A 27003-nucleotide genomic window follows, 5' to 3' on the forward strand; every position below is an offset into this window, starting at 1 on the left:
GGGGAATCTTAATTTTTGCAGAGCTATATTTATTTTTCAGGTGTTTAGATACGATATCAGACTTCATCAGCACTACACTTATGAAACATGTGCCCTTCTCTTTGAATACGTCCTTATACCATGACTCCTCTCCAGCAGGAGAAAGAGCAGGTGAAATAACTGTCCTTTTTCTATTTTCTTGTTCACTTAATGCAGTAGAAGTTTTGATGCTTTGACATAAATATCCTCAGGGCAATAAAGGCATAATTTCTCCAGACTGTTTATTCTTTCAGGAATTTTAAATTAAACTCCAGATTTTCTCAAATTGTGTTGTTGCTTGGAGAATCAAAGCACATGGATCTGACATCACAAATAACACTACATCACCCTAAGATAAGCTCAGTTGTTAGAGCATGCTGCTCATAATGCCACGGTGTGGGTTCAAACCCCATATGGACCATTTACTTAAGAGCTGGACTCAATGATCCTTGTGGGTCCCTTCTAACTCAGAATATTCAGTGAATCTGTGAAATTAGTACCCATCTGGGTTACTAAACAAGGGAGTTTGGAATTACATTATATGAGAAAGAGCTGAAACCTAACTCCCCAGATACAATTCTGGAATCGACTGCAGTGGGATAACTTATGGTACATGGGAAAAGTTTCCAATAATTACTGCACTATCAATGTGTTGGCATAGATACAATAAATCATGACTGAACAAATTTGTTTCTGGATAATTATGTGCCCTTTGCCCTGAAGATATTTTCAATAGGATGAGAAAACTGGATGGGTCTGGTGTTTTGTGGATGTGTTTGGGAGAAACGCTTTTTTTTTTTACCTGGAATTTGGCTTCAAGCTTTGTTCCAGTGTGAAACAGTTCTAATTAGGGTATTGAAAGAGACCTGCTGAGAGGGACCAGTCTGATTTTTCTTTATGCCTCAACATGTGTTATACATGAGGTGAAAAATGACTCCAGGGGCTGCACACGTGCTGGGAGCCCTGTCCCCGGGGAGGCTTCGCCTGGCAGCCCCCAGGGCAGAGAAAGCTTCCGCGATCGGGCTGCGAGCGACCCCGCCTTGCTGGTGGGGCTGATCCCCGGCTGCCCGGGAAAAAATGCCCAGGAAACCGGGCTCTGGGAGCGGCTTTAGCACACAAAAGCAGGGAGCTGCACCACAACCCGGGGTCATTTCATTTGGGTTTCTCGGAGGGAGCGGGGGCTTGCGCAGAGGCTCAGCTTGGCCCCCCTCGCCTTTTTCTCCCTGCGGTCCTGCTTCTTCCCTGGCTGTCTGTCCTGTCCGCACGTGTCCTGCCCTGCTTCGCCGTTTCCCCGAGGCAGCTCGACCCCACGGCACCCCAGTGCTCCGCTGTTTCCCCGACGGAGCGGCCGCCGCCGCCGTGCCCCGCCCCCGAGAGCCGCAGCTGCTCCAGGAGCGCGCCCGTGGCCACGGCAGCCTGTTCTTCCCGACGGGAGGGACACGCGGCCGGCTGCTGTTTGGGAACCGCGCCCGCCCGGCCCGGCAGCCGCGCAGACTCATCCCCGCTGCGGCACACACGCTCCGTCTGCCGAGCTGCCGCTGCCGGCGCGCCCGGGGTACAGCGGTACCGATCTGCCCCGGTGTTCTGCCCCGGTGTTCTGCTTCGGCCTCTCTTTTCTCCTCTTTGCTCCCTTTCCATCCGCCCTTTGGTAGGAGCACTTATCTTTCTTTATCAATAAACAGTTCTCAGACAAATTATTGACACGTTTGCGCTGCAATTTTGCCCGAGAAATCTATCAAAAAGAATCCTCCCCGACTCCCCTTTTACAACGGGACAGGACACTTTATCAAGAGTATTTATAAACATATGTGTCTTCTTATGTATGGCTGGCAGATTGCTAATTTGAAACAGAATTCTATGTTTGTAATACAGATAAAAAGGTTCTAGAATGTTAACATTTTAAAAAGTTGTATTATTAAATTTTATCAAATTTAAAGCTTGACCAGCTTAGGTTAATATTTTTTGATTCCACAAAAGTTTGACTATTTTTAAAGTTCTTGGCATGGCACTGAGCACTGTCTTCCTGGTAACACATGTGCCATGCAACTGAATGAAGTTCAGCTGTTTCTAAAGTGTCTGAATCCACGAGAATTCCTTGATGGCACTGATGTTACAGGTCAGAAAGTTGTCATGCTTTTGGACACAGGGTGACAAGGCTATAGTAACTGCTTCTAAGGCCTAACATTTGTGCATTTATACTGCCCTTTCCATTTGGAGGTACCAATGAACATTTTGTATTTTGTAGTTTTTAGTAGCCTACATTTAACATAGTAGATTTGTCTATGACTTGTTCAGCTGAATACTTACAGAGAAATTTTATATATTTTTTAAATGAAGCTGGAACATCTATTGCTCTGCTGTGTTTTCTTAGGTTCTTTTTTGTGTATTATATAAAATATGATCTTTCAAATTTGTAAATACACCCACCGTCTGTGAGCTTCATCATAGAACATTTAGCAATTTTCAAGCAATAGATAAACTATTTTTGTCTTATTTTGTGGTACTGCAGCCAATTTTAGTTAGAACATTTTTTATTAGCTGAAATGATGCTGCTTTTTCACTGCCTATTCACATGGGAGACACAAACCAAACTGGAAACACTCAGCTACAAATGCAACAGCCTGTGAAGATGCACAAGGGATTTATTTGTACTTATGAGATCCTGTGCTATAGTTTGTTGTGACACCAGTAGCCTGGCATCTGCTATTTTCATGGCTTTTCCACCTTTAAGTTTTAGTTTTGAATCACATTAAAGATCATAAATCCCCTCAATATATCCAAGGACGTAGTGGGAGCAATATAGTGTTCATTTTAGTATTCAAAGTTAACTTTTACTGTCTGCATACTGTGGTTCTTCAAGTTGGTTTGCTGAAGTGGTGTTTAAAGGATTTTTTACAGAATAAAGAAAAACTCCCTTTTAGAGTTGAGCCATTAGAGTTTATCATTTGTTCTCAAATATAGTCACTTTATGCCTTGAGTGACTTTTGAGTGTCAATTTATTTTCTATTAACTCTTTCAGTGGTGCTGAACAGCATATTTTCTGTGGTATCTGGAGGAATATTCTTACAAAAAAGCTGTTAATTTCCAAGCAGTCTAGACATTTGTTACCTCATATACACATTATTTTTATCAAATACTGGTTCAAGAGTATTTTCAGTAGCATCAATGAAGCTCATAAAACTGGTTTTAAGCCCCAATGAAGCTCATAAAACTGATAAGTTAATAAGCTTATTTTAGTGGGTTTTATTGGTTATTTCATTGTCTGAGTACTGTATTTTGGTGAGTAACCACTGGATCAACTAATAGCTGCCAACTAACATTTGACAACTGTTACGACATCTCTGGCAGTAACTGAATAGCAGTGCATTAAATGTCATGAATAACATTAGCATTAACCTGTACACCAGCTTCCGAGAGCTTCCTTAGCTTGTTTGTTTTGGTTCAATATATTGAATGGTAGGCAAAAATCCTATTATTTCAAGCAAGCAAGATAACAAAGAAAGCAGAAGACCATTAAACAGCTTTCAGACAAGCAAGGAGACACATAATACTGTCCCAGCCTGGCTCCGTGGGGTCCCGCGTGCACCCACAGACGCACGGGTGGGTTCAGTGTTACAGTCGGTAGCAAAGAGCCGAGAAGGGCATTTGCGTGAGTTCCGGCAGGAGCATTTATTGCTGCTACACTGTCACAGGTTGGAGAGGCAAATACCAACATGATCCCGAAGCCCACAGCTTTATCCGGGGGCAGGGAAAAGGCAGGACTAGGGAACGGGGACCAATGGGGAAGCTCTGGGAGAGTGACGAGGGGTGGAGGCCAACAGCCAACTGGGGAATCCAAACTGGGATAGAATAACATAACAGAACAATGCATCCTGGGAGAAGCCTGTTTGGTCACCCTAACATAAAGTGGCGCCCGTGGTACTAGGGACCCGTCTTGCTGAGAATCTTTGTCTTTTGTAGTGTATGTTCACCAGCCACCACAGACACAGAAGTTTCTAACAACAAAATATCATAGACCTAATATGACTGGGGAAGGACCTTTTTACATAGATGAGCATATATATCAAGAAATAATAAATTTAAAATAAACCAAAAGGAAAAGGACAACCCTAATTTCCCTGCATCTGTATACTAAGGAAAAAGAAATGAATTTGTTCTAATAATGATGAAATTAGTAGTATATGTTGTTATCAGTCACAGAAATACTAGTATCTCTGCAGTACTATGCTACACGTGGATATTTACATGGTTATGAAAGCGGTAATCCCAGTTCTCTGATTTACTCTCTTGGCATAGGTAGCGTGTCCTGTATTTGTGTTGTAAGGAGTCAACTGCTTGAAGAAACTGAAGCTGAAAAAGGCATTTGTCATTCCCCATCTGAATGGACTTAGTTTTAAGAAAACAGGGAAATTTATGAAGAACTGTGTATCTGTGTCCTTAGCCCTCCAATGCAAATATGCTTTATGTCTTCTGAATGCCTGTGTTTTCAGTGAGACATGTGAAAGAGTTAGGTGGAGAAGACTTAGTCATAGGATTACTGGCTGGAAAGGACCTCTGGTGCACTCAAATCTTCTTATGAGTAAAAGAGGAATGTGGGAACACTCCTTACAAGACAGTCAAATAACTAGTTTATTGTCCAGTTGTTCAGGGCTTCTCTGCTTTGTTGTTTTTAAATTTGGTTTTAATTGAATGTGTAAGGTTGCATTCAAATAGTGACCAAGCCTTTTTATTTTACAAAATACTCTCTGGGATGAAGATTTGCTAGGTCAGTTATTTTTTAAAGAAGGTGTCAGAGACTGAAATATTATAATTTAAACATTTTCATTTAGGACTTTCAAAATTGTATTACAAAAGCTGCAGAGAAGACTGCCACACCCTGAATGGGGCCCTGACTGAGGCCTTACACTGCTTGCTGATGAAGATAAGATAAAGTAACAACTCAGGGCTGGGGACATTCACAGAGCACAATCTTAACACCTCCAAGGCGGACACCACAGCCCCAGGGCTCTCAGCTGCCAGGCTGGCACAGACCCTCCACCAAAGGGTAGGGGAAGAGAGGCTTTGGGTGTGTGTTGGAAACGCCCCTGGTCAGAGGCGCAGTGACTGCCCATCCTCCACTGTGCAGAGGAGCCCAGCTGAGGGGCCCTTCACCTGTGGAAAAAGCTTATCCACAGCAGAAGGAGGTCCCCATCAAAGGTCCCCTCAAAGGGGTCCCCAGACCCTGCACCAGAGCACCAGAGATGATGCAACAGACCCTCCGTGTTGCAAGGGACAGTGTGTTAAGCCAGCCCCTGCAAAGGGAGGCACATGGGCGTTCCCACCTGGCCCAAAGCGTTTATTAATCCACGGAATTCTGTGCTCTTTGGTGTGCGGTGTGGTGACGTGGCCACGGCAGCAACGGGGGACCCTCACCACCAGTAGAGCAGATGGAGGGGAGCAACGAGATGTCATTGGGACCCTCGGATGGGTGATCTGCTTCCACCTAACCCCTGTCACCTCTCCCTGTCCCCCCACCCCCACACATACTTCCTTCTTTCTTTCTTTCTGTTTTTCTTTCTTTCTTTCTTTCTCCTTGCCTCTTTTACTATTAAATAAAAAATATCAATTTTTTGGCACCAACATCTCATTTTTGGATATATTTTGAACCTTCTACGTTCTTTCCGGTTTATACACAGAACCCTAGTTTTCTTTGCTCTTCAGGGTTTAAACTGGATCGCAAAAAAGGAAAAGAAACCAGTGATTTATTAACTTGAGTTTTCTGAGGAATATTGCTTCATGTCAAAATTCTTACAGCCACAAAAATGTGTGCATGTACAGCATGAGTACTATTGTGTAAACAATAGTATTCAATAATGAAATGCTCATGAACCCCTGTTGTATCATCTAGATTCAAAGTGTAATAAGAAAGATGGGGGTGACTTTTTAGTAAGGCCTGTAGCAATGAGACAACAGATAATGGCTTGTTGCACAGAGAATTAAGTGTCCTGGTGTTGCAATAGTGTCTCTAAAGTTCATGACTCAACAGGATAATAATTTTTTTTTCAATTTCTGTTGGCACTGCTATGATAAACCCACAGTTTTACCATCCCAAGATAATGCCTGAGATGCCTACTGTGACTGTTCCCTGATTTTCAGAAGATTCATTTAATTTAACATTTCCTGATTTCTTCAGTGGCACTGCAAATGAAGTGTGGAGAGAACATCAGAAATAGTTATCTATAACTGCATAGCAAGTACATGAGGTGACATTTCTTACAGCATGCAACATATGTGAAATTTCTTCAGGCATTCTGTAATGTGATTTTCTTTTTTTTAGTGGATTCAATATGAACTGTGATACTATTAATGTGTTCTGCTATTAAAAGTTATTAAAAGGACAAAGCAGTAATCTTACTCAACATCTCCAATTTACTTTGATAATGTAATTTTACATTAGAGATATTGCAGAGTTGCATGATAGCTAGCTCACAGGTGTGATTCTTGTCACCTTTCTTAAAGAGAAAGTCAATTCTTAACAGTATTTTTCAGGCTCCTAACTGAAATGTAAATTAATTTCTAGTGCTGGAAGAATACTCATATTTGGAAAGTTGCAGCTGAGGAAAGTTTTCTGCTTGGAGACAATGCTACAAAAAGTGTGCTCTATGTTGCTGTTGTTTTTGATGTGTGAGACAAAGACATTTTTCTCGCATCCTTAAATAGTTTCATTTTTTTTCCACACAAGGATGGGGTTGTTGATTTAATCCTGGTAGAAAACTTCAGTTATGGCATTCTATGATTACTTTTTGAGAGAATCAAAATTAAAAAGGCATTAGGAGCAGTTAAAGTGAATGTGAAATTGCCCGGACTCTTGTGATGCATTACTATTTTCATTGAAATAAATTGGAGACTATGTCAATAGACTTACTCTTGTGGTGTGACTTTTCATAGCAAGAATATGTATTTGTCTTAAATGATACAACAGATTACTGCTCCTATTTTTGCAGTAAAATTACAGATTATTTTATGAGAATCCCAGGAGCTGGGAGCAACTAGAAAAATGCAGCCCACTGACTGATAATATTCATTACCTTTAGTCATGATTATTCACTGTGCTAGTCTTTGAGGAAGTAATAAAATAAATAGTCTTCCTCTGTTCTTTAAAATATGTGAAGCTGCTGTTAGTTATTAAACAGCAGTTAAAGAGATGTTAGAATATTTTGACAGCGGAGCAGCAAGGGGGAAACAAATTAGAAAATAATCACGAGTCTGAATGAGCAGCAAAAGATGTTGTGCTTGTCATGAGTGGCAGGTGATGCTTAAAGAAGTTGCATGGTTTGTCTGTGTTTAGAAAAAAGTGCCTCCACAGAGAACAGAAAATTGAAGAAAGGTCTGTGCAAGAAATCCTCTGAGCATAGATTTTAAGGAAAATGGGACACAACTTACTGGGCTTGTTTCTCTTTACTCCAACCTTTTTTTTCCTCTCAAGTTTGAAAAGGATTTAAAACTTCAGAAAACAAGGGGATTGTGCAATATTTTCCTTTCCTGCTGACCTCTGTTCTTCTAAAGTCTCTGTCATACTACCAATGTGACAAAATCCAAGCATGATGATACAGTGAAAGTTACTGGATGTATTTTTACTACACATTTGACAACCTAGCCTGTCCACATGACAGGAATTTCCACCCACTCAAAGGGTGGCCTGAGCTATTAGCATAGGTGCAGTAACAGAAATCCTCAGTGGGTCTGGGGCATAGGAGGTCAAAGGGAGCAGCTGCTACAAGGAAAGAGAAGGTATCAGCTGCGCCACATGGTGGCCAGTCTTTTTGCACCTATAACAAGTGCCTTCATGACAGTAGGACACCATCAGGGTAAGAGCATGAATGAACAGTTCTGCATGACAGTAGTAAATAAATAGTTTTCCTATATTTTTCTATAGTAAACATATAATTTACTTAAAGGTAAATATCCCTGGCCAGTGTATTAGGTTTTTTTGTTTTTTCCTAACAGATTTGTGTGTACATGGATTACCAAATACTTAAATAGTTTGGAAGAATGCCGCACTGACAGCATTCGCAGTTTGCTGTGTTTGGAGCTCTTCTGTGTTTCTCTCGCCTCTGTTCCATTCTTTGTTATGCCTGTGCATATAGAAGCCTTACTATATGCTGAGACAGAAAATTCTCTGCCTCATCCCCTCCTAATCCCTCATTACTGTATCTGAAATAAATCACACTTTGTTTAATCACCAGATGGAGACAGCCTGTGCATCAGCTCTCCTGTGCAATTCAGCATTTGTTCTTTATGGAAAAGTCAAATCAGTAACTATCTGATAGGTAATTTGTTCTGTATTAAACCTAGGATTAAAAAAAAAAAAAAAAAGTGATTTTGTAAATCACTTGCACTGTATTTTCAGGTTGTAGGAAAAGAGTATGGATTCTTTCCCCTTAGTCTGAAGCTTTTTTGTTTGCACTTTGCTTCCTAAGCAGATTATATTTAAAAGAAACTTTAAATCTTTTTCTAGCTAGAGAGACATCTTTACATATTAAAAAAAAAAAAACAAACCAACAAACAAACCATGAAAAAGTATCTGTCTACCAAAAATAACATTTATTTCAATTACACCTTTCCTGTGCTCTCTAGAACTCTCAGTCTCTGATGAGCAGACATGAAAATTCCATCAAAATTTGAAATGAACTTTTGAACCGACAATGCTGGAAATTAATGAAACAGGTCTGTTCTCTCTGGCTGATGCAATAAATGATATAATGCCAGTAGGAAGAGATTGTTTTACAGAGTGATTTTGAGTTGGAAGGATTGCACTGCACCACCAAACACACTGTAGTTAGGGTGATCCTATTAAGAAGTGGAAGTGTGAATGGAGACATTTGTTAAACCAATATACACAGAGGAAGATGAAATAGTGCAGTACTGCTTTCACAGGGTAGCCTCATTTTGTTTTTAATCATGATGTTATGTTCCTAGGGTTGATTCAATTTTTTTTTCTAATATGATAATTAGAATTCAGTTCCCTTGTAATAATTTAATATTGTTTCTGTGTTAAAGTTTATATATATAGTATTTTATAAAGCATATAATCTCCTGAGTGATTATTTGCTTTGTCTACCAGTTTTGAGCTGAAAGCAACTGAAAGCTTTTTCATTTATTATTGTTTTTTGTCCGTAAGGCTATGTGACCAATATTTTTCCATAGAGCTTGCTCAGCTGGAGAGTTATGTTGATTAATTTTATTCTGCATTTGTCCAGGCCTATTCCAGATTAAGAGAAGATAAAGAGCAATCATCTTTCTCAGCCATCTAAAATGTATCAAAGTATCAAACATTACTTTTGAATTTTAGGAAATCAGTGTAATAAAGGTTTCTATGAGGTCTTATAGAATGAGAAAATTATCACTAAAATTAACTGTTCTTAGGGTCTTATCTTTTTGTCTCCAACTGACTGCAGACATTCTCATGTCTTCCTCTTCAGTTTAAGGTAATTTTTTTGGTTTTTGTTTTTTTTTTTTTTTAGAAAAAGCTATACTTGAGTATACATTAAAATCTTGCTTAGAGGGGGGGTCAGTCAGAAAGGGTGGCAGTGTTACAGAAACTCAATGGGCATTTTTGAAATCTCTGATCAATCTTAGAAAATCAAATGTAATTTTCAAATATCTCCCATAAATACTCATTCATAAGACATTGATGGATCATGGATTTTGTCATTCTGGAAATCTGTTCTAGTTATACATATCTGAGATGCTATGATAGCTGCAATAGATAGAGAACAGGAAAATACAATAAATATGGAAATATTTTTTATTTGTCCTATGTTGCCAAATTGATGAAAATTCCTTATTGGTACAATAAGTCTCAAAAAATAGAAAAGGATCTCCCTGTGCTGAAAATTGCATTGCTGAAGCACACTGTTAACTTCAGTATCTTCACAGATTAACTTTCTCAGGCTTTGTACTTCACTAAGTATCAAATGGGGCATGCAGGTAGATTTGAATTTTGATGTTTTCTTCCTTGATATTTTAGTTCTATTAAGGAAAATAAAAGGCTGTGCTTTTCATTTAAGCTAATGCACCTTTATTATGCTGAAGTAATGTGTCAGTCTGTCACTATTAATTCAACTGTCTTTTTATGTAAAATGCAAAAGGTATTATTTGTTAGGTGACCTCTTATTCAAACCAGAGTTTGGTATAAATGAGAATTGATCCCAAACTTTAAACAAGTGAATGCAAAATCTGCTTGTTAAACTATGTATCTGCGATTTAATAGATACTCAGTATTTTATTACTAATTTCAAACTAAGTTATTTGTGTCACAGTGATGCAATTTCTTGACAAATTTTATTCCTTGACATGCTTTTTAAATGAATTAAATCTTCCTAGACTGGTAAAATCAATTTGTACCTCTGTGACAATGAATTCAAATAACTATGCTACTATATACCTTGATAGCCTTGGAGAGAAAGTATAATATTTAAACCTGCATGCTATGTTTCTATGTTAGTGTTAAAAGGCCATGAGGACAACACTGTTTAATTATTAAAGAATAAAAGTTTAATTCAGATATAGAGCTATGCAAGTAAATGTCACAATGTGTACTCTAATTGAAAATAACTTGTGTTATCTATAATCCTATCCCATATCTAGTGTATCATGATTAATTTGATGAAGTACTGCTGTTCTATCACACTGAGAAATAATATTCTGGTAAAACACTTCTGTTATCACTCCTTTAGGGAACAGGAGTAATATCATACAGCAAACTTTCACCTGCATTGTTCAGAAATTCTTGTAACCCTTAAAGTAAAGGAAAAAACTCTGCACCTTATGAAGCAATTTTAAATACAAAATAATTGGAGGGTCACACCTGCTATGTGTACAGTTGTTTTGGAAGAACAAAAAGAGAGGCTAAATTCAACAGATGAATATACGTTTTACAAATTCTAGATCACAAATGTACTATGTTTTTAAAAGTTACAAGGATAAGCATTTCACTCTAAATACTGGTGATTCAGAAAATCTACATCAGTGACCCTAACTTGTTAATAGAAAATTTACATCAGAAGCATTTGTAAGACCTTCCACCATGACTGGGTATTTTTCCCACCAATTCTAGTGTCCTTTGGGAACAGAAACTTCCTGCACCCTTCTTATTCAGGTTCTGCTTCCATGTAGACTAGAAGTGCTATGGAGATTAAAAAACAACAAAAAAGGAAAGTATGTGTAATACTGGGGTTTACGCATTTCAGTATTCACCTGAAGGTGGGAATTTAACTGAAGTCCTGAGTTTCTGACATTATTTTTAACAGCAATATAATGTAAAATGCATAAGTGATATTTAATCAGGATGAAAGTCCTCCAAATAGTTCAGGTTTTGTTTGTGGTTTAGGGGAAAAAAATGCTGCAGTTTCCAAGATCTCTTCCCATGAGGGGGTTTTAAATTGTTTTCTTTTGTGTGTGTGTGAAGAGACACTGCAGGTCTTCTGACTTGCATGCTAAACATGCTCTCTGGGTCACTGGCATCTCTGTCTTTAGTCTTAAATGCATCATTCAACAAGCCTGTGCTTAGAACTTCACTTCAAAGATGGGATGAACTGTTAGAGGCTGAACTTGTAATACCTCATAAAACAAGAGTCAATAAGATCTATAACAAAATACGTCCCCATGAAAAACAACCTGAATAATACAAGGAAAAATTCAGGTCCGTATGTGTTTCATTCTGTCTGGTCCTTGTTTGATAGCAATACACGACCAACTGGAATCAGACACTCTCTGAAAAAAAAAAAAAAAAAAAAAAAAAAAAAAAAAAAATCATTCTCCACTGAAACAAGTTGAAACATTTCAGAAGGTTGGGTTTGTCAACACCATTGATTTCTGTGTCTGAATATACTTTAAATGGGAATGAAAGATTATACTATACAGATATGAAATTCTGGAAAACAAAAAGAAAAAAAAGGCAAAAGACAAGAATTCAAGGGCAGTATTTCTCCTTTGCATGTGTGCAACAGGTGTCATAGTGCTAAATTTTTATGGGAACACAGGACATTCTGGGTTGGAAGGTACCCACATGGAATCCAAGTCTTAAGTGAATAGCCCATATGAGGATCAAAATCACAACCTTGATGTTTTTAGCACTGTGCTGCAGCCAAGGTAATCTCAGGGACTATAGTGGCCTTTCAGGTACCATGTGCCTGCCTATTATGACTTTCTTGGCAGCAATATTACAATATTACTGTGTTGCTCCTCAACTGTTTTTAGCATAAGGACAGAGCAAGCTTGTTTTATTAGAACAGAACAAACAGATTCCATCAATCAAGTACATATTGCTTTCAGGGATTTGCAGGAAGTCATGCCTTCTGATCAATAAATCAATATGATTTCACAGAAGCTTCTTATTGTTTAAAATACACTCCACTCACATCTCACAACTTTGACATCATACCCTGCTTAGGCACTTTGATTACTTTTACATTCTACCTACTTATCTTATACTACTTATACGTATCTTACACAGTTCACTTACTTACACATTTTATAACTTATATCTTCCACATATCACACTACTTCTACATCTTACTTACTCATACCTTTTACAACTTCTACATAACACAGTACTTATACATATTACTTGCTTATCTTATGCTACTTATACATGTTACTCTACCTATACATTTTACAACTTATCCATAATACAGTACATATACATTTTGCCACTGCTGTGCATGAGATCCCACATTGCTCAATTGGTCCCTCTATTTTGTCCATCAGCTCCGCACACACTTTTCTGATAACATGATTGGCTTTAATCCAGTGCAGTACAGTCCTTTTTTATCTATTCCTTGCTGTCTTGGTATTTAGTTTTTCAGCTTCTTCTTTCCCAAGTCTTTTCCAATTTAGCACAGTTTACCTTTCAGTCCTTGATGAATTCCTGAGGACTCTAACAGGTGGGGCTCCTGATCCAGGCAAGTAGCATTGAGATGATGACAGCAACAAAACCCATCCAGTGATCAACAGCCAAGTTAGTCCCAGAAAGCCAAACAGCAAGACAGCAAAAGAGAATAAACAGCTATAACCCTATCCCACCTCTCCTCTCAAGCCTTTAGACTGGAGCTTAAAAATTCTCTTGGGGCTGATGTGCTGCAGCTGAAGGTGGAAAGGCCAGGTGAAGCCAGTGAGGGTAATTCCAGCCTGGTCTCACTCTGAGGGTTCTAGTAAAAATAACTAAAAATGGTTTGGCTGGGATGCACTATCAAGGTTCAAATACTTTACAACAGGGATTCTGTATAAAGTGAAATCATACCAAAGCCAAAATCTGTGTTGAAATTCATCAAATTTGTTTAGATTCTGATGACTAATAACTTAGTGCCATAGTTACTTTCTGTACAGCAACAACCTTAATGGGATTCTAGAATGATTCATTCGTAACAGGAAAGAAATATATATTCAGTGCATCAGATGGTATAGGTCAATGTTACAAAATACTCTGCCTAAAAGATGTATTGATTTGTGAGGTTATTATTGCAGTTCATCTGAATTGTTTTACTGCTGGAGACCATGAACTTTCCCGTGTGGTGAAAATTATAGATGATGTCCACTCTTTTCATCTTTAAAATGTCCACCAGTAAAATTTTTTCAGCATAGTTTATAAAGGGCTAGATGCAGATGAAGAGAATAGCATCATCAGGATCTCTGTTCCTCTTAAGGCTTCCAGGAAATGTTTTGTAATGACACATATTTGATAAATTTTAGTATCTTTCCTTCCCTATTAAGGATGTAGTGTTGTTTAGGTGTCAGTATTTTTGAGAGGATCAGTATTTTAATTTCCACATTCTTAAGTCACCAGATGTTTCCAAAATATTCTTGGTCCCATTTTGAAGATAATGGAAAAGTGACTTAAAATTTAATTCCCCATCAGTTTGTCCAATTGGGATCCTTAGGTACCTTTGAAAAATAAAACTTCACGTCTAAATCATCTGGTGACCTTGGGAATTAGACAGCTTATCCCTGACCAGTTGCAGTGCCTTTTCATTCATGTATTAATACACTCATATAAGATTATGGAAGTCCATTCTTTATATTTCTGCTTGACAGAAAGAGTTGAACTTCATTGTTCTGTACTTGTTTGTTAGTTTATAAAAGGTTGTCAATCCTGCAAATTCTCACTTGGATTTCTCTGCCCAGTAGGAAATGAAAAGTTCATGTAATCAATACTCTCAGCTCACTTTTCTTTCCTTCTTTTCCTTGAGAAGTACCCTTCAGTCTTCTTACCTATAATCAGCAGTAGCTGTGCCACAGCTCCTTAATGGTGCCACTCACATTTTAAGAGTGAGGATCCAGTGGAGGAGAGAGGAGGACAGCCAAGGTGTACTTGAGGCACCCCCGTCAGCACCCATATGAGCTACCTGCACAAGCACAGGCACAGCGTGTGTGCCAATGTATTGGCTTCTATCGATCTTTAAATCTGCTACCTGCTAATGCCCATATCTTATCACTGAGAAGCTCTGAATAACCATTTCCTGCCTACTGTTTTCACAGCCATGGAACATGATGGACAAAATTTAGTACAAATATTGGCCCCTGGTATCACTTTAGATGCCAGGTTGACCTTCTGATTCTCAGGCAGCTCTCCATGAGGGTATGGATCTCATGTTTGTTTTTTCAAAGCTACCAGCATAGTTTATACATCAGATAATTTGAGTATTCAAAGTGCATCTTTGTTCTGGTTTTGCAGTATCTGAATCTCATATGAATTTGTCTTTGCATGTCTGGATTAAAGAGAACATTGAAGGTGAATGTACTTTGAAATGAGTCAGTTGGATAGTGGTATTTTCCATTTCTTTCTTAATGCTGTCTAACATTCATTAACTGTGTCCTGTGTGATTCTAGTTGCCTCTTCTTTGATACATGAAAAACAGATATTGGATGACTTATTACTGGCTTCTCCAGCCATCCTTCTGTTGTTACTGAATTGTTGTACCCCTATGTATTTGCTTTATATGGCCAGGCTTTTGTAGTGGGGGCTACAGGGTGGCTTCTGTGAGAAGTTTCCAGAAGCTTCTTCCATGTCCAGCCGAGCCAATGCAAGACACCTCCAAAAGGGATGTGCTGCTGGCCAAGGCTGGGCCAATCAGAAATGGTCGTAGCACCTCAGAGATAACACATTTAAGAAGGAAAGTTACTGTGCAGATGTAATTGCAGCCAGAGAAGAGTGGAGTGAGTATATGTGAGTGGAACAACTCTGCAGACACCCAGGTCAGTGGAGCAGGAGGAGCAGGAGGTGCTCCAGGCACCGGAGCTGAGATTCCCCTGCAGCCCATGGTGCAGACCATGGTGAAGCAGCTGTGCCCCTGCAGCCCATGGAGGACCACGGGGATGCTGAGATCCACCTGCAGCCCGTGGAAGAGTCCCACACTGGAGCAGGTGGATGCCTGAGACACGACTGTGACCCCCATGGGAGGCTTGTCCTGGAGCAGGGTCCTGGCAGGGACCTGCAGACCCACAAAGAAAGGAGCCCATGGGGGAGCAGGTTTGCTGGTAGGACTTGTGACCCTGTGGGGGATCCACGTTGGAACAGCCTGTCCTTGAAGGACTGCACTCCATGGAAAAGTGAATTGGAGTTTGTGGAGGACTGCTGTCTGTGGGATGGACTCACATTAGAGAAGTTCATGGAGAACTGTCACTTGTGGCAGGAACTCCCATGTTGGAGCAGGGCAAGGACTCCTTTCCCTGAGCAGGAGGAGAAAAAATGTGTGATGAACTGACCATAACCCCCATTCCCTGTTTCTCTGTGCTGCTGGAGTAGGAGGTAGAGCTTGGGAAGAAGGGAGGTGGGGGGAGAATGTGTCTTTAAGGTCTTATTTTACTTCTCATTATCCTGCTTTGATTTTGTTAGTAATAAAATTCAATTAACATCCCCAAGTTAAGTCTGTTTTGACTGTGATGCTATTCAGTGAGAGATCTCTGCCAGTCCTTAACTCATGAACTTCAGTTATATTTTCTCTCCCCTGCCCAGCTGTGGAGGGGAGTGATAGAGCAGCTTTGGTGGGTGCCTGGCAAACCCACTACATCCTACTTCTTGCATGTTAAATGACAAGAATAAAAATAAACACAATTTTTTCCTCATGGTTTAAAATTTATTTCAATATAAATTCTCTGGTGTAGTTTATGTAAATGGGGCATTCACTTATGTCATTATTTCTTTTCCTTCACAGTTCCATTTTCCATGTTTTTTTACTGCAGTGTGATTTTTCTAATGTGTACTAGCTTTCCTTTCACAAAGCATCTGAGGTGCTTATATAAGCAGTATCATATTCCAGTATCTTAATGTAAAAGCAGGAATCTGTGTCACACTCTGGTTTTGGTTTTATCAAACAAATCTTTTATATAAGTATGTATGTTTTACATGATTTTTTGGAACATTGTGGTCATATTGTACTGCATTATTTCCTTTATGAACTTCCAGTGTTCATGTTGGGAGTGTTCTGTGCAGGGCAAGAAGCTGGACTCAATGATCCTTAGTGAGTCCTCCAAACTTGAGATTTCTGTGATTGTTTGATTTTATGATTATATGTTGTCCAGTGGCTGGATTTTCTGCCAGTTTTATATTTCCAGAAGAAGAAGTCAAGAGATGTCATCAGTAGTTGTGGAGCACAGTAGAAATGTTTCTAGAGCTATATATTATGTTTGCAGATCACAATCCAGTTTCCTCTCTCTTACAGAGGAAACATGTTTTTTTCTCACTGTTTCATACCTACAGTGTTTCACCAGATGATAGAACTTGGATTTATTAGTCAAAATACAGTTTTTATTCACTTTTGGCATTTGTTTTCCAACGCTTTTTTTTTTTTTTAGTGACTAAAAGAACCCAAAGCTAAGTAGCTGCACTTTTTACTTGCCTTTTTAAGCTTAGTGAAAAAAAAAGTCCTTTGTTATACCCTTCCTCCTTTTCAAGTGTCATGTTAAAAAATAGATATTCTAAATTTACATTTCAATCATTGAATTGCCAAGTTTCAAACTAGGAAGAAGTATTTTGTTTGATATTTGTATTTTCAGTTAGTTTCCGTAGATTGCAAGGTAAGGCATCTGAGCTGTGTCTTGCTCTGAAGAATACCACTGACATAAAATATTTACAGCCCTAAGAGGATCACCTCGGTTCCTAATGTGACAGTATGGTGGGCAATTTAGGTCAAGTTTTGTGAAACTCCAACTAGACCTATGTGGTTTCCACCAGGCTATTATAACTTCCAACAGGGAGTATATACATCACACTCCATTTCAATGGGATGCTGTTTGTTGGTAACATAAATTAAAGCACATTTGACATCCAAATTGGAAGCAGAGAATGGAAATGAGAAGACAAACTATTGATAAATTGTGAATTGAATAATTGCTAACCTTTCTGGCCATCTTACCAATGATTAATCAGTTAGCTCTAAATTTCTGACTTTTTAAGCCTGGGGAAATCAAGTTGGATATTCAATATAGTGGAAGTATTTAATGATTTTGTCAGTTGTCTCTCTGATTTAAGTAAACAATCATGCAAGCAGAGATGGTCTACTCCAGCGAGGTGACTGAGGGAGCTCTAATAATTTGAGAAATTTATTAGCATGTTTTCTTTATTGTTTCTCAATTATGTTTGAGGTGTCAGATAACCTAACACTAAATTAGCCATAAAAAGAAATCAGTGAACAGAGAATGTAACAAGAAACTTATTCTGTGCTTGATACTAAAAAGGGTGTGCACAGACACACACAGGATGGTGACACAGGCTGCCACAGACAAGGAGCTGCCTTTGACATCACCTACTTGCAGGACTGACATGAACACTTGCACAGACAGACAACTCCCCTCCTCTGGTAGAGGCTGAATCTCAGTACTGACAGCACACACTCAACACACTCTTGATTCACACAAACATGCTCATCAGTGGATCCCTAGAGTACTGACAAGGCCCCTTCTGTCTGGCCCACCCCAGACCAGATCACAGCCTACACTTCTGACCTGACTCCCGCTGCTGATGCCAGATCCATTCACACTGGTCCTGCCAGTAGCTGACACCTGGTGCCTGCAGCACTCACACATACACAGACACAGAGCATAGGAGATTACACAGAGATAGTCAAGAAGAGGTTTTACCAGAAGATAGGACAGACTGTGGTGAGGAGATGCAGGGCTCAGTGAGACAAGAACATTGACCAGCTCTGTTTTACAAGTGACTGACCTCTTTCACACCTGTATTTCTAGTCCAACTTTCTTCCTCCCTGTTCCCCTTCCAGTGCACATTTCATCATCAGTTTGCATAGCTCCAAGACCCCTGGCAAGATCCTGGACCCTCAGGTTTGCATGCTTATCAGCAGCAAGCTCCTCGTTTTTCTGCAGTTCCTTGGTAGCCCATCAATTAGTGTGACTTGACCTCATTTGTTTCAGATCATTGTCTCATTTACGCTTGTCTACCACATTTGTGTCACCATATATATTTTTTAATGGATTTTCTCTTTTCCTTAGTATCCCATTTGGCAATGTCCTAGGTCCAGTAATAGAGAAATAATAGTGATTTCTCTGTACCTTCGCCAATTAGTTTGACTTGACCAGGTTTGGTTCTCCTTATCACCTACCTTATCATTTGTCAGTGAGGTTTGTGTCTCTCTGTGTTTACGGCTTCCCTCTTTTCTTATTATACCTTATTATACCTTTTTATTGTCGACCACAGACTATTACTCTTCCTTTTAAAGTTGACCAGCAAAACACTGAAAGCTTATACTTTTTTTTCTGTCTATTTCAAGCACTCTGTGTAATTTGGTGTCATTCCTGAAATGGTTTGTTTCAGTTGATCACTAATTCCCATGTACTAATCAATCATTGGATACAAGAAAGATGCTCTTCCAAATAAATTGACAAATCTGGACTGAAGGTTTCAATTTATTTGCATCTCTCATTTTCTCAAAACCTTGATGCTGTTTCTGTCCCGTAATGTTTTCTGCAGAACTGAAAAAGGTTTCATATACTTAGATGTGGCCCTAACTCCAGGTCAATCTTAACACTTTTTGGCATGGACGCATTCTGCCCAAAAGAAACCTTGAAAAGGGTAGTGGTTTGTTGAGGGGAAGGTTAAAGGAAATCAAGCATATTTCATTTCCTGTACAGAAAAAAAGTGCCAGGAAAGTTCAACAAAAACATATTCTCATATAATGTTTTTTCTAACTTTGATAGGAGTCTCAGTCTAAAACTAACTATGTAGCCTAATTGCAAACATAAATATGTACACATGCTTAAGGAGGATTGCAAGAATACATTTGTCTTTACAAGAGTGCAAACTCTTTATAGAGTATAGACTAGCTTTAGAACATTATTATCCTTCTAACAATGAGGTCATACAGATGGAACATTATTAATGTATAAAATGGAGAACTATATCAAGAGAGTTTTTGGAAAATAGTTACTGATATGTAATATTTCACTCATCTCTTTCAGCAGCACTCCTTTCTTGTTTTTTGTGCTTGATTTAGCTGATCAATACTGAATTATAACAACATGAACATTCACTATATCTTTGTTATATGTTGATAGTGACTAGATCTTGCACTGCTTCTACCAAAATATGCCTTTCATTTTTCTTGAACACCAATCATGAAATGGAAATTTGCCGTGAAAGCAATATGTCTTCAATCACAATTACTGACCACTGCTTGGATATCACCTAGCAACTGCAAATGCTCAGCATAAGTTTTCAGACCAGAGAAATCTTAGAAAGGTTTCAAATATTGAATGCCTGAAGGAGTAATAATTTTCCTGCAGGTTATTTTGTGAGAGGAGGTAGCAGCACTAACTGAAACACATGTATGCAAAAGTATCAAAATCTTTTGCTTTTGGTGTCAGACAGTTAGCAATGCTCCCTGTGTTAGGTGAGAATCCCATATATAAAATTATATCCAAATGAAATATATGATTCAAGTGTGGTGAGCTCTGTAACTTCATATTCCTCTAACACCTCCTTTATCCTGTGTATTTGCAGAGAATTAAAAATTTTCTAACTTAATACCTGTGAGCTGAGCATGACCAGAATCTTAAACAAATATTTGTTTGCTTCTGTTCTTCAAAAATAGAATATAATTATGTCTCAAAATGCTGCAAGTTTTCATCCTGTTTGTTTTTCATCTTGCAGTGTTAATAACATTCTGCAGATCACATTCACGTACAATCATTTTGAAAGCCCCTGATGTTTTTGCCTTTGTTTTTTAGTAACCAGATTATAAATGCTTATCTTTTTAATACATGAGGGATGAATCCTCTCAAATGCAAAAACATTCATTATAGAAAAAAATACAGATATCCTTTCTAGACATGTTGTTTCTTTTGAATCTCTATGGAGTTTGGCAACTTTCCACATGAAACATGGATCCTTCATTGTGTTTTACCTTTTGTTGTTGAAAGCATTGAAATGAAAGAAGTTAAGATGAAAGAATGGATAGGGTAAAATGCCCCACAATATATTTGTTAACATTATAGTGCCACATATCCTTTATTCTTCAAGTTTTTATTTTGGTTTGGATGTTTTTGGCCAAGTACTTCCTTTGTTACCTGAACATGCCTATACCAAGACATGCTTGTTTATTTTTAGTTACTTTAAAAGGACTTCAAGCGTTATTCTTTTAAATTAAATTAAACATCCATAAAAGAACTGGATAGGTGGTGAGTGAGGAACTGGTAACAGTGCATATTATTGTCATGGAAATCAGTCCATCCCATTACATTAGGCTTGTCAATCATATCTCTTTAGCAATTTTGGAGGTTCACAGATGCTGTTGCAAACTGTCAGGTATTTAAAGTCATCATTATAACTTAAATCCTACCTTTTTATCTATACTCTCTACTTCTAAAGATTCAGATTTAATTTGAAAAAACCCAGTAGTTTGCATGATACTTTTGATGCCAGTCTTTTAACAAATCAGTAATTTTTTGTTGGTATCCATCCTAGACTGCACTGCTCCAGGAAGCTTATCTCAGAGCTGAACAAGATTAATAGCATTGTTAATATATGCAATTTAAACAAAAAGAATAAGTTTTTAGTCTCCAAACTTCAATTTATCTCATCTTGAATCTGAAGGAGTTTTACTCTGTCCATTAACTAGACACATTATTTATTCATATTCATACTTTTAAAATATGTATTTTATATAAATTATAAACATCTTATGTTTTTTCACTGACATGTGAATATACTAATCAGTCATGAATTTTCTTTACCTATTACTGATCTGTGCATCCTAGCTTTCTTCAGGATAGTGACAAATCTTCACTTTGCTTAAAATATTTTGGGTTTGATTATTTTCTGTGCTTTTCTTGTCATGCTCTTTTTTGGTCCTTTGCGTTACTCAAGCTGAACGTCATACACCCTGGGTGCAATTAAAAAATTCTAAAGGCTGAGAGCTAAAGTGAGTGGAAATATTTCTAGCATGATCTAGTATTGTGACTGTGCTTAGCAATTACTTACACAACCTTACCTTCACTTTAACTGAACACCATCTTTTTTGACCTAATCTAGTTTTACTACCAGTAGTACTTGGTATATCTGAACACAGCAGTACTCTTCACATACTGAAATATATGTAGTTGTTAAGGTACATTGGCAGGTAGGCAGTCTTGAGGGGGGTGGGACAAACTGGACATTCCCTAGCACAAGGTACAAAGCAAAAGAAATAAAGCTTGAAAGAAGCACTGTTGTATATTAATGAATTTTAAGTTCAGCGTAGGAACAAATGCACAAATCTGTTGCAGTGTTTTAAAAACCACAAAGTGATGGGTCTACTATGTTTTGTTTGTATAGGGGAAGAGTGTAATTTGAAACAGGTAAAAATTATTTGATTAAATTGGGCTAAGATTGATAGCATAATGAATGAGCCATAGACATAACATGGTAAAGGAAAACAAGAGCCTCAAGAAAACAACATTTCACCAGTAAGCCATTAGGGTTGCTGAACAGTCTATAATAGCAATTAATAATCCATCTTAAGCAATTAAAGGCGTGCTTGGGAGAAAAATCACTGGCATCTGAACAATATCCAAAAGCTTTTACCTGTACTGTGGAAAGATTTCACTTTCTCTTTTCCCTGAGGCACTGAATGTGGCTGTTTCAAAGGATGATAAAACTCATAAAGCTAAGCTTGTAAGAGAAAACTTTATTTTTTTCAAGTTGCAAGGAGACAACATGTTTTCTCTTTAAAGCCTATGACAAAAAAAAAAAGAAAAAAAAGGAAGCTCTTCAAAGGTATAAAGTGATTCAAGTTATTGAACTAAAGCTTTTGAACTCTTTAAGTACAGAAGTCTCTGATTGTCTTCTTTTCTTTCCTTCCCACCTCCCAAGAACATGAAGGAGAATAGTGGTGGTGATAATACATTTGGTATTCTTTTGCATATACTAAGGAACAATATGTACCATAGTAATGAAAAAATTTTGACTTTGAAATATCACTAAGGGAGAGTGCCCAGGGCACAGTGGAGAAAGCACCACAGTTCACGATTCCTTTCCCTCAGTGGTTCTTCTTGGAAGAAATAACTTTTAAAAGATATCTGTTATGTTTTCAAGATCCCTGAAAATTCTGAATCACCAAAAGAAGCAAAAAAAAAAAAAAAAAAGATAAATCAGAGGGCTGGAGCATTCAGTTGGGTAATGCATCATTGTGTATAATTCACGTAATAAATTTGTAAAACCCAGTTCTTGAAATATAGCTGATTTGCTCATGTCTGTACTAATGAATATACTGCAGACTATGGCACAGGCTTGAAAAGTGGTGTGTGATTGTTGACCTGCTTTCTAGCAAGTTTTCAGCCAGTGTCAGTGTTTTCTCAAGTGATTATTCCTAATTCTCCGCAAGGGATTATTTCTAATTCTTGTTACTCCCCTCTTTTGGGGAGTGGAAAGCTGAGGCATGAGGAGATAAGTATCATCTGTGCCTATGCACAGAGAATGTGTCATAAAAATTATTTTTGGAGAAATAGAATATCAGCAATAATTTGGGGTGTTTCATGAGAAATTGAGCTTTAAGAAAGAAATCAGATGTGGCACCTTCTTATAAAACGATTATTTTAATTTTGTTACACTATGGACTAGGTATCCAAATAGGACTGATCTTTGCAAGTGAAAAGTAGTGCTCCCTTTGAAGTAGGCAATTTGGTCTGCTTTGCATGGAATTAACTAGACATTTTTAATCTTATTTCTCAACACGTACAAGTCTCTTTCCTCAGTACAGAAGAAGAGGACATGTACCATATGCAGAATTCATTATGACTGCAAGAAAAGTAGTGTTGTACTTGGAAAAAACTTCTTGTTTCCAAGCCTTTTGTTATTGTAACAATAAAACTCAAATAGGAAATTGAGTGGTTTATATTGAATGGTTTATAAATTGCTTCAGCTAAATTAACTTTAGTAAAAGTCAAGATTTTGGAATCCTTCTTGAAACGTAGACAACCAACCAAATAACTGCTTCTCCCAGAGAATAAAGCCAAACCCAACATAAAACCAATACAGGAATAAATTGTACGCACAATTAGAATGAGATTTTTTAATATTCCTGATTGCCAATTTACTATCATGCTTTCCTGGATATTAATCTGGAAAAAAAAATTTGATATGTCTGAATTGTTCTGTAAACATAACCCTGAATTTTAAAGCTCTTTAAATTATTTGTTTTTTATATTACAAAATTGTCACACTAAGATTATATTTATGGGATTTCATCCAAAACTTTTGAAATGGGAAAAAATGTCCAATTATTTCAATTAGTTTTGTATTGGATGAAGTCCAGTTTTCATCAGACTAGTGTGAAAGATTAGATTAGATTAGAGCAGATTAGATTAGATTAGATTAGATTTGATTAGATAGGCTAATTTGTGGAAGATGAGTTTTATTAGAATCATGGGTTTGCAAGTTTAGGTTGCATAAAACTGGTTCAGGAAAGTAAGAAGAAGAAAGTGATAACATTTTACCTCGAATTAGTTCAAATTGCTGCATACTGTTGATGATTCTTCACATTCCCATTACTGACCATCTATTTCACTAATTCAGAAGGTAAATTCTTGTTAAATATATGCTATTTTTACACAATAGGGAACCTGGAAGAGGTTCACAATTTCTGAGGGTTTTTTCATATTATGATTAATATAAGTATCTGGAGGTTATATTTCATTTAAGTAGACTTATATATAAGAAGAATTTATTATATAATCAATATTTTAAAAAGAATACATTTTTAAGGTATACTGATACATCTATTTCTATAAATAATACATTATTTTACATCTACATCTTTAAAGCAAGAGTACTATTCCAGATAAATAAAAAATTTTGGCAGATAATTAGGTTTGAGGGTATCCAATCATTCCTGATTTCTATTGACATAGTAGATCTGGAGAACACAAGCAAAGAGTTAGTTAGGGGTGCTCTTCAGCACAGCAAATCACTGCTATAGCACTCTCCACACTTTCCTCTGTAAGTCCTCTTTATGTCATTAAGACAGCCCTTGAGGTAGGCACCACTTAACTTCTAGTGCTTGTTAGCTTATTTCTATTATCTAGATTAAAGCTAACTGTTTTATTAGATGTGGATTCTATGCAAAGCAGATCAAATACAAGTAAGAACTATGTGCTGGGATTAATTGAGAAATAAAACACCTTCTCAAGGTCATCTTAGTTTTTGTATTTTTTCCCTTAAGTTTTTGCTGTTGATGTTTGTTTTACTTTTTTATTTCCATTTGTAAATAGCATTAGGAGACATTTTAATAGTTGAATAGAAAGACTGTGTAGCTTTCAGAAATGAAAACAAGTGACTTTTTTTAGTGACTCATTAAAAGGGTAAGTGATTATTAATTTCTGCTAAATGACTGCCTAGCATGGAGGTGAAAACTCAGTCACCTTAGTTACTGAGGTAGACTGCAGTTTCATTCACAGACTTTCAGTGTGATTGTATGTTGGCAAAGGGAGAAAATGGCTGGATGTGACTGCTCACCCAGCTTGGCAATAATACAGCCAGAGGTAGTGAAAAAAAAAAGGCAAGTCGAGGGAAAGCTTCTGTTCCTGTACTTAATTATTTAAAAAAGCTACCTAATTGTAAGCTTTATCTCTGACAGTTGTCAGATGTCTTCCTGCAAGTGAAGATCAAAAAGAATAATTAGTGTGTAGTCTCTTTGTCCCCCTGGCTAACAGAATTTTTTTAATCTGCTATAATGTGCATTGATGAAGTCCTGAATGGAAGTCAGTGATTTTCTCAGGTGAAAGTTTCCTTTCGTTTTATCTAATTCTGTCTAGTTCTGGTTTTTAGACAAGTGGAAGAGTAAGAAAAACTTGCCTTTGTGTAGTTTTTAGCATAATTTCTTCAGCAAATTGACAAAAGGCTCCTACTGTGAGAAAAATGTTTCAGCATAGTTCTTTTGCTTTCATGTAGAACAAAGACCTCCCTGCAAATGTAATTTTGAGCTTTGAAACTACCAATAATGTGTGGATCTCTTATTCCTTTCCTGGTTTATTCCTAATTAAAGCCTTAATTGGCTCCAAGCATTGAATATTTTGGACTCAATTCTTATCTGAAGTACGCAAATATACAAGTTCATTCCGTTTCTAGGTAAGGAGGTTAATACTTTAAATATCTCTACGTTTTAGAACTGGGAAAGTGAGAGGAGACACTCATCCCAAGAAGAATTGAAGAGTAATGGGAGAGAAGATGAAATTTCTCTAGTGGATGCAGAAGGGTGAATTCCTCTTGTTTGCTTTTACACTTTCATTCAGATGACCTTGCTTAAACAGTCAGAGTGGCAGGACAGTCATGGGTGACTGAAGGAGATTACAGCTCCTCTCAGTCCTTGTGAGGAGTAAGTCAGTAACATCCAGTAACCGCTGATGTCTTCATGACAGAGGTCTGGGAGACAGCTAGGTTTATTCAGGCACTTGGTCACTCTTGCCTGTAGCAGTATTACTTCACCTGAAACCTTAGCTTTCACCTATTCTCCCTGCTCTCCATGGCCTTTTATCTCTTCTCTCCTGAGCCCTTCCTAAAAGTCACTGTGTCTTCCTTTGTCCCTCTGAAATTGTCCTTTCTGAAAAAAACAGACCTTTAATGGCAGGTAAGAGAACCCCTTCAATGACTTTAAATTCTACTTCTGTTAGCAAATAAGGATATACAACTGAACAGCATATAGTATTCATTATATAGTAATAAAAGTAGTTATCAAAATATAAATTCAGAACAATTGAAACCAGTAGAACTGTCCATGCATGCTGGTCATGCTGAACTTTATAATTTTGACAGGCATAGCAAAAGGCTGGAAATCATTCAAGACAGCTTAGTGCCAGACTATTTCAGATCACAGCAAATGCGTGGACTTAGTCTACAACATACTATGCTGTTACATCAAAGACAGCTGAAGAATGATGAAGGTAAGCTGGCCTGGCAGGTATTGGTGGGTGGTCAAATCAGAACCACCAAAAAACATTAGAGTCACAGAAAAATTGGAAATGCTAGAGTACAACCCAAACCCCTGTCATGGGTGGAGTTTACAAATTTAGGCAAAGTTTATTAGAGAAGCCCTGCTGCAGAGCCACGAGGTGCAGAAAGGACCTCCTTGTTTTCTAAACTCCTTTTCAGGGAGGAGTCTGGTTGTGGCTGGATCCAGTCTTAGCCCCAGACTTTGTCAGTAGTTTAAGTAACTTTGTCACACAGGATTAATGATGGCAAATCAGATATATTTATTTATAAAAATGAATTGTTTACTAGGACAAATGATTAGATAAAAATAATAATCAGAATTATTTACTACACAGTATAAAAGCTAAAACTACTGGTAGTGTATAGTATAGGATAGTGCACTATATCAAAGCAATTATATTAAAGCAATTATATTAAAAGAGGGGATAGCAAAAAGAAACAATTACTAAGCAGAGATTGATGTAACTCACCATACTAATACTCATAGGATTGGAAATGATATAACTTAAATTTTTTTTTGGCTTTTAAGT

The sequence above is a fragment of the Coloeus monedula genome (genome assembly GCF_965178545.1).
Source record: "Coloeus monedula genome assembly, chromosome: 5".
In the NCBI taxonomy this organism is placed as follows: Eukaryota; Metazoa; Chordata; class Aves; order Passeriformes; family Corvidae; genus Coloeus; species Coloeus monedula.